A 13,693-nucleotide genomic window follows, 5' to 3' on the forward strand; every position below is an offset into this window, starting at 1 on the left:
TAAGGCGGAATAAAAGTAAATTTCTTACCTTTGGTTTAAGTATGGTCCATTGCTTAGTACTGTAAAAAAAAATCTAGATACATATTGAGCTTATGCATCTTTCCAGAAGCAATGAGTGCACTTGATTTTATTTAATGCAACACAAGTGTTTACATTTCTTTTTTTATATTGTGTTTTTCATTACTGTCATATAATTAGGAAATGCATTTTTTGTAGAGAGAAAATAGAATGCTATCGAAGACTATAAAACAAACTGCCAAGACTTCAAAAAGACTGAGACTGTAGGGTCTGATTCAATAATGTCCGAAATGGCTCATCGCAACACAATCAGACAAATCCTTCCGGTTTAGTCAATAGCAAACTTTGCTCAATCACAATGCAATTAACTGCTTAGAACAATGTTGTATAAGGCCCTAATGGTTGGCCTAACGCAGGTCATAGTAACTGGCAATGAATAGTAACTTGTCAGAAATTGTCTGCCATAAAGATGATTCTTGTTTAAAAAAAAAATTCACTTAGAGACAAATGCCTCGGGGCTTCTGGACGAAGATACATACAAAAGCAACATAAACTGTATTTGTTGAATAAAACCAAACTGTGATCAGAATAGCCATTTACATTATTTTAAAAGACTTACCAAGATTTTGTTTTGGTTAGAGGCCCCTTTATTTTTAACCATGCAGCCAATCTAGCAAATAATGACTTAAATGCCAGTTACCAAGTTTGCTTCCTCTATAGTTACAGGCACACATGACTATTAGGGCCAGGATCCTCCCCAAATAAATAATGTTTAATTGTTTATGTAGCCCGGTCCTCCCCTTAGCTCTCCTCACCTCCACTGCATGCGGGTAGCCGGTAAGGGTGCCGCCATTTTGTTTGTGCGCTGGTATGCACAGGAAAGGTTCGCACATGCAAAGGTTCCAGCAGCTCCAGGGGCTGCACGACACATGATACAGTACAGCCAATAGGGCTGCTAGAATCTCCTGAGGGGAGATTGGAACTTTGGGTGTGCTTGAAGTTTGAGCTGACAATTAGGAGAGTGGCAGTTGGAGCTAGGACAAGGAAGGAGTAAGTTATACAGTATGTGCAGATGTCCATGGCATCTGCACTAGGCCAGATACCCCCTATTATGCCCCAGCTAGGCCCCGACTCCCACATTGTTTGTGGCTGCGATAGGGACTTGCCCTTCAGATAGGGACCCTGCCCTGCTTAGCAATATTAGTTTTAGGGACACAGGGAGACGCCGCACGGTGGCTGCGGCCTGTGGTCCAGGACACAGATCACCCTACATTAATAAAGACATTGTTTACAGTGGTACAATCCATGAGGGACCCACCCAAAGTAGAGGTGGAGGCATTACAGTATCAGCATTGGATCCGTGGATCCCAGCATCGTGGCATCAGCGCGCCCGGGTGTGGCATCAACCGGCAGGTACCCAACGCATCAGTGCACCAACTCAAACACTAAAGTGGGGTAGCGCTGTCACACACACCTTGGGTGGGGGAGCAGAGCATTGGAGGGTACGGCCGTGCGTGTCTTGGTTGGTGATATACATATATATCCTAGGTTATTTATGTTCAGTAAAACTGTTATCTTTCATAAGTGTGTGTTTTATTGTATGCATGTCCTGTGGTGGGTTATTCTACATCATAGAATCCTGTACTGGTGGAGGCACTACCAACCGAACATCGACTCAGGTATACCCCAGGTTCCCAGTAGCGGAGACTCAGATCTCCTGTGCACCACAGGTATTGCACCATATACACACCGTAGACACACATCTCTCAGAGGGTGGGGAAAGTGCGCTACATTAAAAAAATATATATATATTTATGTCTATATTATATATTTATATAGCCAATAAAGAATATCACTTGTGAGCACATTTACATGTCCTGGACAGGTGTGCAACCCTGCCTTTCAACCATTATCACCCCACATACAGTGCTTCCACTGCAGCAAGGGATTCTGGGAAACAACAGGCAAATGTGCACACAATGTGTCACCTTTTGCCTGAAAAGCCATTTACATGGAGCCATATAAGCAAATGCAACACTGTTCACACAGCTTTTAAGCACTATATATATAATTATTAAATTAGGTGTATAGTTGCAACATTGTAGTCTATCCCAACGTTTTTACAGTATACTAAAGTAGCTGTATTTTTAGTAGAACCACTGATTTTGCTAAATAAATAGTCTGTTATGCTAGGCATATCACTGATCAAATCTTCCTTTGTCGAATGTGGATTTTTTTCACTAGAAAGAAGCACATCAAATAACATAGACACATTAGCCGGCCTAGGTTTCACCAAGCTGCAATGAGGGGTACTGCACCCTGATCAAGTGTCAATTGCAGCATATTGAGCATCATAGCATAGTGAACCCCGGACATTGAGGAATATTTACTAGATGGTACTAAGCCATGAGGCACCTCTTGGCCCATTAATATAAATGACACATAAGGTGCCTTAAGGTGTTCCATAGTTTAGTAAATCTGGCCTATTGTCTCATCTCTAAAAGTAACACCCTTTAGTTAATACAGACTAGGGATTGACTTGTTTGTTATGATGAGACTCTTTTATTTTGTATACAATTCAAACCAGTAATCAGTAAATATGCTATTCATTAAAAGGCACAACCGGAAAAGTAGACAGTGATAGCAATTGTTCTGTTTTGTATGCTTTTTATAAGTTAAGTAAATACGGTTTGCTACTAAAGAAAAGAATGATCCTTGAAAAAAGTCCAAGGATCCAAAGAAATTATACATGCTTTTGTTACAAGTTAAATAAGCAAAAATGAGCACAAAGACTCCAACAAAAAATAATAATTTGTAAATGCTTGAAATCATCCAACAGTTTTTCTTTTATTCTATACAGTTTCCAAAGCCATATTGTGATAAAATATTCTTGTAAGCCATTCTTGTATATTTTTAATTTCTGGCAAAGCATTACCTCTGCACTTGTTCTGTGTAGAATAATGTAGCAGGGACAGTGAATCCCTGGCTTGCATGATCAAATTGCATTGGGATCAATATACATTCAATATAAGAAAGACACCATATGACAATTCAAATTAGATTGACCTATTAGTTATTTCTCCAACCTTCAAAAATACCTAATGATCCTTAAGTTATTGCTACTAAAGCAGGAGTATATTTTTTTAAGTTTTGAACCCACATATATTATATAAACATTATATTATACAAATAATTAATTATTATTGAAGCACATGACTGAAATGTTTATAAACAATTATATATATACATATGTAGTAACAATTACACTCTACGTGACCGCATCGCTGCTACAGCTCTCACGGCCGGGAGGGAAGTAAGTTTCCCAGAAGGATTAATGCAGCAGGGGTCCCTGCTTCTGAATGGGATTCCTGCATCATTAATCCTACCGGGCCAACAGTCTATAAGAACTTTACAGAGAGAAGCAGTCTCTCTCTATGTCTCCCAGAGCAGCTATTACAGCAGTTCTCGTGCTTTTTATTATTAGTTTTTACATAGGTTTGTAGCATGGGGTCTCCAGAGCGGAACCCCATTAATTTCAGGTCTGGGGACCCTCCTACTTCCCAAGGTTCAGACCTCTATAGGAGATGACGGTATCTCCTGCAATTTTAAACCTCCCACATCACGCCCCATGTAAATGAGACATTTAAACAGCGCAGAGATATCAGCATCCCCTACAGAGGTCTGAAACTCAATATGCAGAGCTCCCCGGAGCTGAAATTAATAGGGTTCAGCTCAAGAGACGCCCTGCTTATAACCTATGTAAAAAATAATAATTAAAAAAGCTTAATTACCTTAGTAGTTAACCGCTATGGTAATGAAGGGGCTAGCCATCCTTCTACCCACCGCACATCCCCAAAAAAACATTACCCTCCCCCTCCTCTAAACTAATGGCAAATATCCCTATTAGCCAAATATGACTAATAGTGATTTGGGGCATTAAACAAAATAAAATACACATATTTACCACAAAAAAAAGAGAAAGCTAAAAATACATTTTAAATATAAAATAATTGATTGTCACTGTGGACAACTAGGCCCTCTCAATTGAGAGCCTAGATAGCCACAGCGGCAATCAATATTAAGCTATAATTGTAAAAAAACAAACAAAAAAAACAATAGTAATAAACATAAACCTCTTTCATTACCTTAGTGGCTGAAAGCTAATGTAATGAAGGGGTTAAACCCTCCCTCTTTCCTATCACCAACAACCCCCCCCCCTCCCCACAACACAAACAGTAATGGGCAATAGCCTTATTATTAGAATAATCTGACTAATAGCATTTTTGTGTCCATTCCAAAGCATACAAAATATATATTATAAAATACAATAGGGACGTTGGTAACCACATTGGCTATGAATGGATACTCTCTAGTAAATAAGAGTAGGACTTATCCCTGCCAGGATGAAGGCCGTCCTTCTCCTCCATGTCCTCATTGGCATCAATATCCAATAAAGGGCAGATGCCCAACCATTAAAATACCACCTATTAGTAACTGCTATGGTAATGAAGGGGTTAATCGCTCCCGCATCCCCCCACTCCCCCACCCCACCCCCCGGAAGGCCTAGCCACCCACTCTGGAGCATGTACTCCCTTTACACTAAGCAAAACACCCCCTCCTACAACCACTACACCCAGTAACCCGGCTAATAGCGCTTTTTCCCATTCCAAAGACTAAAACATTAATTACAATCGGCCCCTTTTGTATTATTTTCCAGAATGCTCTAGCCTTCATCCCGGATGGGACAAGTAACCAAACTTGATTACCAGTTTACATTGGTTGCCAATGTGGTTATGTAAGCTCCCAATAAGAAGAAAAAATAACAATACAAGTGCGCAACTAAAATGAATTAATAATTGTGATATAATAGTGATTAAATATTACCACTAAAAAAACAAAAGTGAATATCGTAATATTGTAATATCCAGACCACCTGTATGCAGACTACGGAAGAGGAGTAATACAGTACATCCATCCCTGATGTACCTGTGTGTTCCAGTGCTCCTGAGTGGTAACAGATACCAGTGATATATTCTGTGCCTGTTTTTCACTTGCTTGATGTACGCAGAACCTTGAACCATTTTTTAATATAAAATTGTATTTACATATTTCACGATGAGCGTTGTGCGCTGTTCTTTGTTTTGTTTTCCCAATGAGGAGGCTTAGCTAGCCACAGTGACAATCAACGAGTTTATTTTAAAATGTATTTTATATAATGTTTTTATTTTGTATCTTTCATTTTAATGCTTTTTTTTAAAATTAGTGTAAGATGTTTGTGGTTTTTAATGGCCACTAATGAGATAAAATGCATTTAAATATGTTGTTAAAATTTGATCACCTATTCCCTGTTGGTTTAGATTATCTTGTCTGTGAATGTAATGGCCAATATATTGGTCATTATATACATAGGCAAGATAGGGCTAACGCCAGCCAAAAATCCCAGCATGGAGAAGATAAGGCCTGTCAAACTCAGAATAGCTTGGGGGCTAATGCTTAAGTCTGACTGCATGACTCAGACCATACCAGGAAAAAATAAAATACATAGGGGCCTATGCAGAGAGCAGCGAATTTTAAAATTGGCGAATTTATTAAAAAGTAGCTTTTTTGGAGAGTTTTATTCTCCATATGCAGAAAAGTGCGAATTCTGCTATGTTTAACATGGATGCGTGTGGCGAGTTTAAATTGGCGAGATGCGCGCTTCAGAAACGTGTAAAAACAAATTCGCGCCTTTTTTTTCCCTTTGCAATGGCCGCGAGCGGCAGCTTCTTGACAGTTTTTTCTGGCGAGGCAAAAAGGAGACAATCGCGCCATTTTATTGGCGCGAACAGCCGCTAGATGCCGTTCGCGCCTCTCTGCATACGGATATTTTTAAAACTGGCGAGATTGAGGTTCTCGCCAGCCGCGAGGCGAGTTTTACAAATAGAAAAGAAAAATTGGCGCGTTTTTCGGAACTCGCCATTTTCTGCTGCTTTCTGCGCGATTTTCTCCAAAAAATGGCGAATTTCGAAATAGCGCTGCTCTCTGCATAGGCCCCAAAGTCACTATAATCTATGTGTATACTTTTTTCTTGAGCTTTTCCTTTAATAAAATATGTAAATATCGCTTGTATGTCTCTCCCCCATCCTTTCACTCTCTCTCCCCATCCCTTCACCCCTTCTTCCCATCTAGAGAAGAGGAAACATAATTCCGGTATGTGGCCGTGAGAGAAGGGGGGAGAAAGGCTCTCTCTTTCTCTCTTCTCTCACTCCTTCTTTCCCCCCTCTCCCCATCTTACTACCCCATATTACTCCCCCTCACTCTGTCTATCTCTCCCTCTCTTACTCTCTCCCCCAACCCTCAAAATACCCTCCCACAATACACACACCTTCCTCACAATACTCACACATAATACCCCTGTCCCCCACGATATGCACTCACGTTTCCCCCCCACAATACACATAATACTCCTCTCCCCCACAATACACATACACTGCCCCCCCTCTCCCACAATACTCCCCCTTCCCAACAATACACAGACAAAATACCCCCCTCACCCACAATACAACCCATCCCCCACAATACACACACAATATCCCCCTCATCACAATACACACACAATATCCACATGCCCCACAATACACACACAAAAAAACAACTATTCACATTACACACACAATACCCCTGTCCAGCACAATACCCCTGCTTCTCCTACCCCACAATACCCCCACCAAACCTCCCTTCCGCACAATACCCACACAAAAAAACCTCCCCAGAGTACCCACACGAAACCACCCACCCCCAGAATACCCACACAAAAATCTCCTTCCCCAAATGACACACAGACAATACCACTATCCCCCACAATACACCACCCTCCCCTAAAAACACGACAAACCACAGCCCCACAATACCCACACAAAAAAGGTCTCCCCACAATACCCACACAAACCCCCCCTTCCCCAAATTACCCACACAAAGACACTCCACACAATACCCTAAAAAAAACACACTCCCATTCCCCACAATACACACAGACAATACCACTATCCCTCACAATACACCACCCTCCCCTACAAACACCACAGCCCCACAAAACAAGTTTCCCCACAATGCCCATACAAACCCCCGCCCCTTCCCCAAATTACCCACACAAAGCCACCCCCCACAATACCCTTGAAAAACACCACACTCCCATTTCCCACAATACACACAAACAATACCACTATCTCCCACAATACACCACCCACCCCTACAAACACCATAAACCACACCCCAACAATATCCACACAAAAATGTCTTCCCACAATACCCATGCAAACCCCACATTCCCCAAATTACCCACACAAAGCCACCACCCACAATACCCCCACACCTAACATTGTGGAGAGCCGCTGGTGCTGCGCAGTCGAGGAAGTTGGTCCCGGATTCCAGTCAGGTCCAACTTCTGATGTAAACAAAAATGGTGAACAGAGTCACCTAGATCCCTGTTAGCACGCACTCATGGTGCACAAGTATATTAGCAAGGATAAATATCCACTGATTTAACAAGTGTCCCACTACCCCAATGAGGGTATAACAACAATGACAGACGAGAAGTCTGTGTAAAAACAGAAAATAATAAAACTTTAATGTTGACAAGTAGTCACGCCGAAACAAGTGTATGTATGTACATGTGAATTAAAAGAGGAATAAAAAATGATCCCCTGAGGGGAGGGTGCCAGGTAAGAAACTCGGGGTGAGATCAATCAGCTTAATAGCTATATTATGATTCCCATAACATCACTACCAATTACTCAAAATAATGTGGTGGTGCGGTATATACAATTGATATAGCCCTGCTAAGGTGTACACTCCACTAGCTGAATGCACATGTGGTATATAATCAGCTGCAGCGACAGCAGAGGTAGGTATAGTTACGTGTGCGGTTTATAATCGCATGCACACTATGTGTGCAGGCAGTGTTGGATATAACAATCACAGACACCTATACACGTCAAGATGCCACTGCCTATGAGCACCCCAGCGCTTATCCTCGAGGTTAATATCAGCAAAAAACTGCAGCCGCAGCACCACAATGTCAGCAGTGTTTGAGTATACAACCGTATCTCCAAGCAGGGTGAGAGGATCTCCCGCTACCACCGTCCTGAGCACCGTTCCGCTCGCAGGTGCCACATCCGTGACGTCACTGCACCCTGACGCCGTTTCGTGCCGCAAGACACTTCTTCGGGGTAGGAGCTACATACCGATCGCGTCATGCATAATTTATACCCTGCAAGGGGGTGGGACTAATATGACAAGACCAATCATAGTAATAGTCTAATTGAGGAGTTGGTAACAGCTCTATTAGTGACACAATCTGTCCCTTAATAGGTCAGTTAAACCAAACACAAACATGGTAACGTAAACATAAAGAGGTATATACATTCATTGGCAGTGTTGTATGAGCAGAGTATGGAAGGAAGGAGGAGAGGGGAAGGATTTAGTGATGATTTGGTATAACATAGCAGTAACAGTATATCATGATTGTTGTAGGACTGTACTAACCTACATGACCCACCCCTAAGGGGGTGTCAAAATGGGTCTCTAGTTTTATGCTGTATACCGTTTCCCTTTTTAATCCCTCATAGCCGTTGATGAATGTATGGATAATGACAGCCATGGTGTACATTGTCCCTTGTTAGGTACCTGTATCTGGGAAGCATGTTGGCATAAACCTAAACAGGAGATGTAGCTAAGTATACATACACTACTGGCAGTATGATGTAACCACAGGCAGTTAGATGGGAGGTATAACAGAAATTGTGTATCAGTATCATAGGACTGTACTGACCTACATGACCCGCCCCAAATTGGGTCAAAACGGGTCTCTACAATAAAATTATAATTAAACTGTATACCTGATTCCCTCTACCCCAATTTACAGAGATGTACATGATAAATCCTAAATGAATGAGGAATAAATAAAACCCTCATTCAAGCCTGATGGTGTTTTTGTGCCAAGTGTATGTATCCATCTACATTCATGTTGCAAAAGTTTGCGGTCCCAGTTTCCCATGCGGGGACCCCATGGTACGTGTTCGATCCCTATAAATGATAAAACTCCTGTATCGCCCCCATGCATTTCATTTACATGACGCGCTACAGGTGTATCCCGTTTATTGCGTACCGAGCCAAGATGCTCAAGGACTCTAACTTTAAGAGGCCTATGTGTCTCACCCACATACTGTTTGTTACACACACATTTGATTAAATAGATGACCCCTGTTGTTAGACAGTTGATAAATGTCTTGATGGGATATGTGTGGGAGTTGTTAGAATCTGAGAAGTTCTGTGATTTAATCATGGAGGGGCATGCTTTACAATGACCACAGGGATAAAATCCCTTCGGTTTGGGTCCTAGCCAAGTTCTGGTACGTGTGTTCTTAAAGTGGCTATGTACCAGGATGTCACGAATGTTCCTGGTCCACCTGCATACCATATTGGTGGTTGATTTTAAGACATTTTGTAGGTCATTGTCTTCTGTAAAAATGTGCCAATGCTTTAGCAGGCTCTGATGTATGAGCCCCCACTTATCATTATAGGTGCTGATAAATCTAATGACAGTATCCCCCAATGATTTAGGAGCCCGTTTTTGCCCAAGGAGTGTATGTCTGGGTGTTAATAAGGCCCTACGGTATGCCCGCTTTACCACTTTATTACTGTACCCTCTCTATATAAAACGTCCCTTCATGTCCATTGCCTGTAGTTGGAATTCAGTAGTGGTGGAACAGTTTCTTCTTAAATGCAACAATTGGCCAATAGGGATACTCTTGACCATGTGAGAAGGGTGATGGCTGGTGGCCAAAATAAGACTGTTAGTAGGCGTGGGTTTGCGAAAGATGGTACTTTCAAGGTTACCATCCCTGTTCTTAGTGATAGTGATATCAAGAAAGTCGATACTATGGGCATTCCACTGATAGGTTAGTTTCAAATTGATATCATTGGTATTTAGTGTGTTAATGAACCGTATCAATAGATCTTCCGAGCCATCCCACAGAAGAAGGATGTCATCTATATATCTAATCCAACCCAGCACATGTGACGAAAACTCAAGATAATCGTCCATGAACACCACCGTCTCCTCCCACCATCCCAAATATAGGTTTGCGTAGGTGGGAGCACAGGCGGTGCCCATGGCGATACCCTATACTTGATGGTAATTTTTCTCATTGAATTTGAAAAAATTATTAGTAAGGGTAAATTGAAGTAGTTTCATAACGAATGCATTGTGCTGGCCTGCATGTATATCCCGTGCCCTAAGAAAGTGTGAAACAACCTGTAGTCCAACCTCATGCAATATACTCGTATACAGGCTCTCTACATCAATGCCTACCAATAATACATGAGGTTCAACCTGAATATCCTCCAACCTCGTCAAAACATCAGTATTATCTTTAAGATGAGATGTAAGGGATCCTACAAACGGTCTCAGAAACTCATCTAAGTACATGCTTATATTAGATGTTAAGCTACCCAATTCAGATACAATAGGTCTCCCTGGTGGGGAATCCTTATTTTTATGTATTTTTGGTAGGTAGTAGAATGTACCTACCCTTGGATTTTTTATTTGCATGAAGTTAAATTCGTTCTTGGATATAACTTTATTATCCAAGCCCTCTTTTAGTATCTGTAAAAGTGCTTCTGAGAACTGTTTAGTAGGGTCGGTGGCCAAGACCTGATAGCAGTTAGTGTCTGAAAGGAGTCTCAGCCCCTCCTTTACATAAGCCTCTTTATTCAGGAGGACAACATTGCCCCCCTTGTCTGAGGGTTTGATGACTATAGAGCTGTCATTTGCCAGATCCACCAGAGCAGTGTGTTCACTTTGTGTAAGGTTATGACCTCTGTTCTTATCATTAATTAACATAATCTCTTGAGTTACCAATTTTGTGAAGACATCGACATTAGAGCAAGATTCAATTGGAGGTGTAAAGCTTAACTTTGGTTTAAGGTCAGTGAAGGGCCCTTGACCCAATGGACGCTCATTAGTTTCAATAAGACCCTCCAGCAGTTGTAATAAGGCAAGGTCTCTATTATCAAAGTCTTCCAGAGGGGTATTAATGGTAGCTAGCTGTTGACTGCGTGTGAAAAACTTATGTAAACATAACTTCCAAGCAAACAAATTAAGATCTTTGATACATTCGAATTTGTCAAGCCTACCTGTAGGACAAAATGTCAAACCCCTTGATAAGACTAAAATATGATCATGATCTAGGGACTTGTTAGATAAATTGATCACTTGTGATCTGTCTTCTGCCCCCTCTTGGGTGCTTTCTTGTTCCCCTTTCCTGTATGCCCCCATCTCCTTCTGTCTCTTAGTGACTCTCCCCGACCCTCTTCTTGTCTTTCTGGTCCTAATACATTGTGGTTGAGGCCCAGTCGATCTAAAAAAGACGTGGTAGTGAGGGTAGATGTAGTTGGTCTTTGTTCTAGAGTGGGAAGTATATGATCCACACGTGAAGTGGAGGCGTCTGACTCGATATCACTTTGTGATGCCTCACATTCGATTGAGGATTGATTGATAATGACCTGTTTTGTGGGATTAAAACGTTTAAACTTCTGTCTAAATACTTTATTGTCTTTGAAGTCAATGAAATCCCTCCTAAACTTATGTTGTTTCCTATCAGTTATATCTGCCCTCAATTTCTCAATATCAGTTTTTAGCTTCCTTTCTAGCATCTCAAAGTCAGGTTTATTTTGACATACATTAATATTTCCAAGTAGTTTATCAAGATCTGAATTGATAACCTCTAATCTACTGGATTCATGTTTAATAAGCAATCGCATCAAATCACATGAACAGGTCAATAGAATGCTTTCCCATGCCTTAATGAAGGCATCGTCATTGATTTGATGAGATGGCGATAAATACACACGTAAATCCCTAGGAACCAAATCAGATAGAACTATGCAACTAATTTTGACAGATTTATTATAAATCATTCTTCCTGGTAATGCACAGGTTATTAAGAATTTATATTAGTGTTAGGGACCCTTGAGATGTGGTCTGCCGTGTAGTGGCTCAGAGGCTTACAACACTTTGGCCAAAATGTTAAACTAAAAGACCATTTTATTTAATAGATATCTATACATATATATTTAGGCACTGTACCGTGTATAAGTTTCACTGGATGTGCACTGAGCTCTGTCTGTGTTTCATGTTCTGTCTCTGGTTTTAAATATATATTGTCATGCTCGGTAGCACTCCTCTGTGACACTTATATGCTTATATATATGTTGTGGTTATTTTGGGGGTTCAATATGAGCTTGCAGGTGTCCTGTATGTCTTCCTTGGAGTAGCCAGCTCCTTTGGTCCATTGATATCTGTGGATAAGTCTTAAAAAGTCAAATCCGCAGATTCAGGTTTTTATTTTATTTTAGAGAACAGTCAGAAATTAGTGGAAATTTGCTGCTTAGTAAAGTCCCTGAATATTTCTAAGAGTTAGAGCTACAAAACTCCATTAAATAAGAGCTCATTAGGTGATGTTATCTAAAACAGACAAGACAGGGCGGGAAAAGATGTGCACTGAACTAACAAATAGTGTGGGAGAAAGAGCCTATATGGGTGGGTGTCAGGGTATTATGAGATGACCAGGCAGTGGCCTAACTTTATCTAAAATAAGAGACAATTACGCATCCTGAAAGACCTTTCCGGGACAAGGAGACAGGTCAATGAAATAAGGGACAATCCTGTATATATATACTGTATATGGGCCATCTGGCAACCCTAAGATATGCAATCTTAAACCCCTTATTTGCATACCATTTGCATGACAGCCCGACTAATGTTCATTTTTAGTTAACGCTACTCTCTTTACAGGATAAAGCATGTTATATTATTCCTTTGAAGATACACTGTTAGTCTGAATGTGACATTAAGTGACTAAATATACAGATATAGTCAGAAACCTTTCCCTCTGTCAAGGAAAGCAATGGTAACACAACCATGTGCTTCACCATTGCTTAGTAGCTGTAGGAACACAGGGCACAAACGGATTTGAAGTAACTAAACTAATTTATTGAGCCAAACACAACGTTTCGACCTTAGTGGTCTTTATCAAGTGACATAGTTGCACCATTCACCTTCACCATTGCTTGTATCTTCCTTAAAGCCATGGCATTTTGTTTTCTTTGCCACAGCTTGGCATACAGTATGGTAAGTCTGGCTACATCTGTATATATGGCATATAAATTATCTTTTTTTTCAATTTCCCATATTTTTATTTTGTTGTCAAATGTCTTGGGGCATATTAATTTGTATTAATCCTAAAAAAAAAACCTGCATGATTTTAAAATGTAGCTGATAATTATAATTGTTTAGCTGATCACTTCATAATTACAATTATAGCAACATTATTTGTTGAGCAGTTTTATGTTGCTTATAGTTAGTTTTATTGGTCTAAATTTGAGAAGCCATTTAAAGTAGGTTTACACTCAATTTTTCTAGTGCTTGTTGCCTTTGAAACATTATTTACTAGCTGAAAGTACCCGGCGTTGTTCGGGAAATCAAAGAGATTAAAAAATACTGAGAATTATAAATGGATCTTTAGATTTTTTGTTTCTTAATGTGAAATACACTGCGTAAAACAACAACAACTCCATCCACATTAGTTTCATTGCCTCTGAGGTCCTGAAATGTTCGATCGAAAGCCTCTAATAC

General features: G+C 40.5%; 1 long non-coding RNA gene across 1 annotated transcript in view; it reads left to right on the forward strand.

Moving 5' to 3' along the window:
* The first annotated feature begins 1,057 nt into the window (after window positions 1-1,057).
* The window catches only part of LOC142494488 (uncharacterized), a 22,336-nt gene continuing 9,700 nt past the window's right edge, over window positions 1,058-13,693 (forward strand). Inside the window, exon 1 of the long non-coding RNA XR_012801479.1 lies at window positions 1,058-1,431. This is a non-coding gene — a long non-coding RNA (uncharacterized LOC142494488). The remainder of the gene's footprint in view (window positions 1,432-13,693) is intronic.

Source organism: Ascaphus truei, chromosome 5 (genome assembly GCF_040206685.1).
Source record: "Ascaphus truei isolate aAscTru1 chromosome 5, aAscTru1.hap1, whole genome shotgun sequence".
Lineage (NCBI taxonomy): Eukaryota > Metazoa > Chordata > Amphibia > Anura > Ascaphidae > Ascaphus > Ascaphus truei.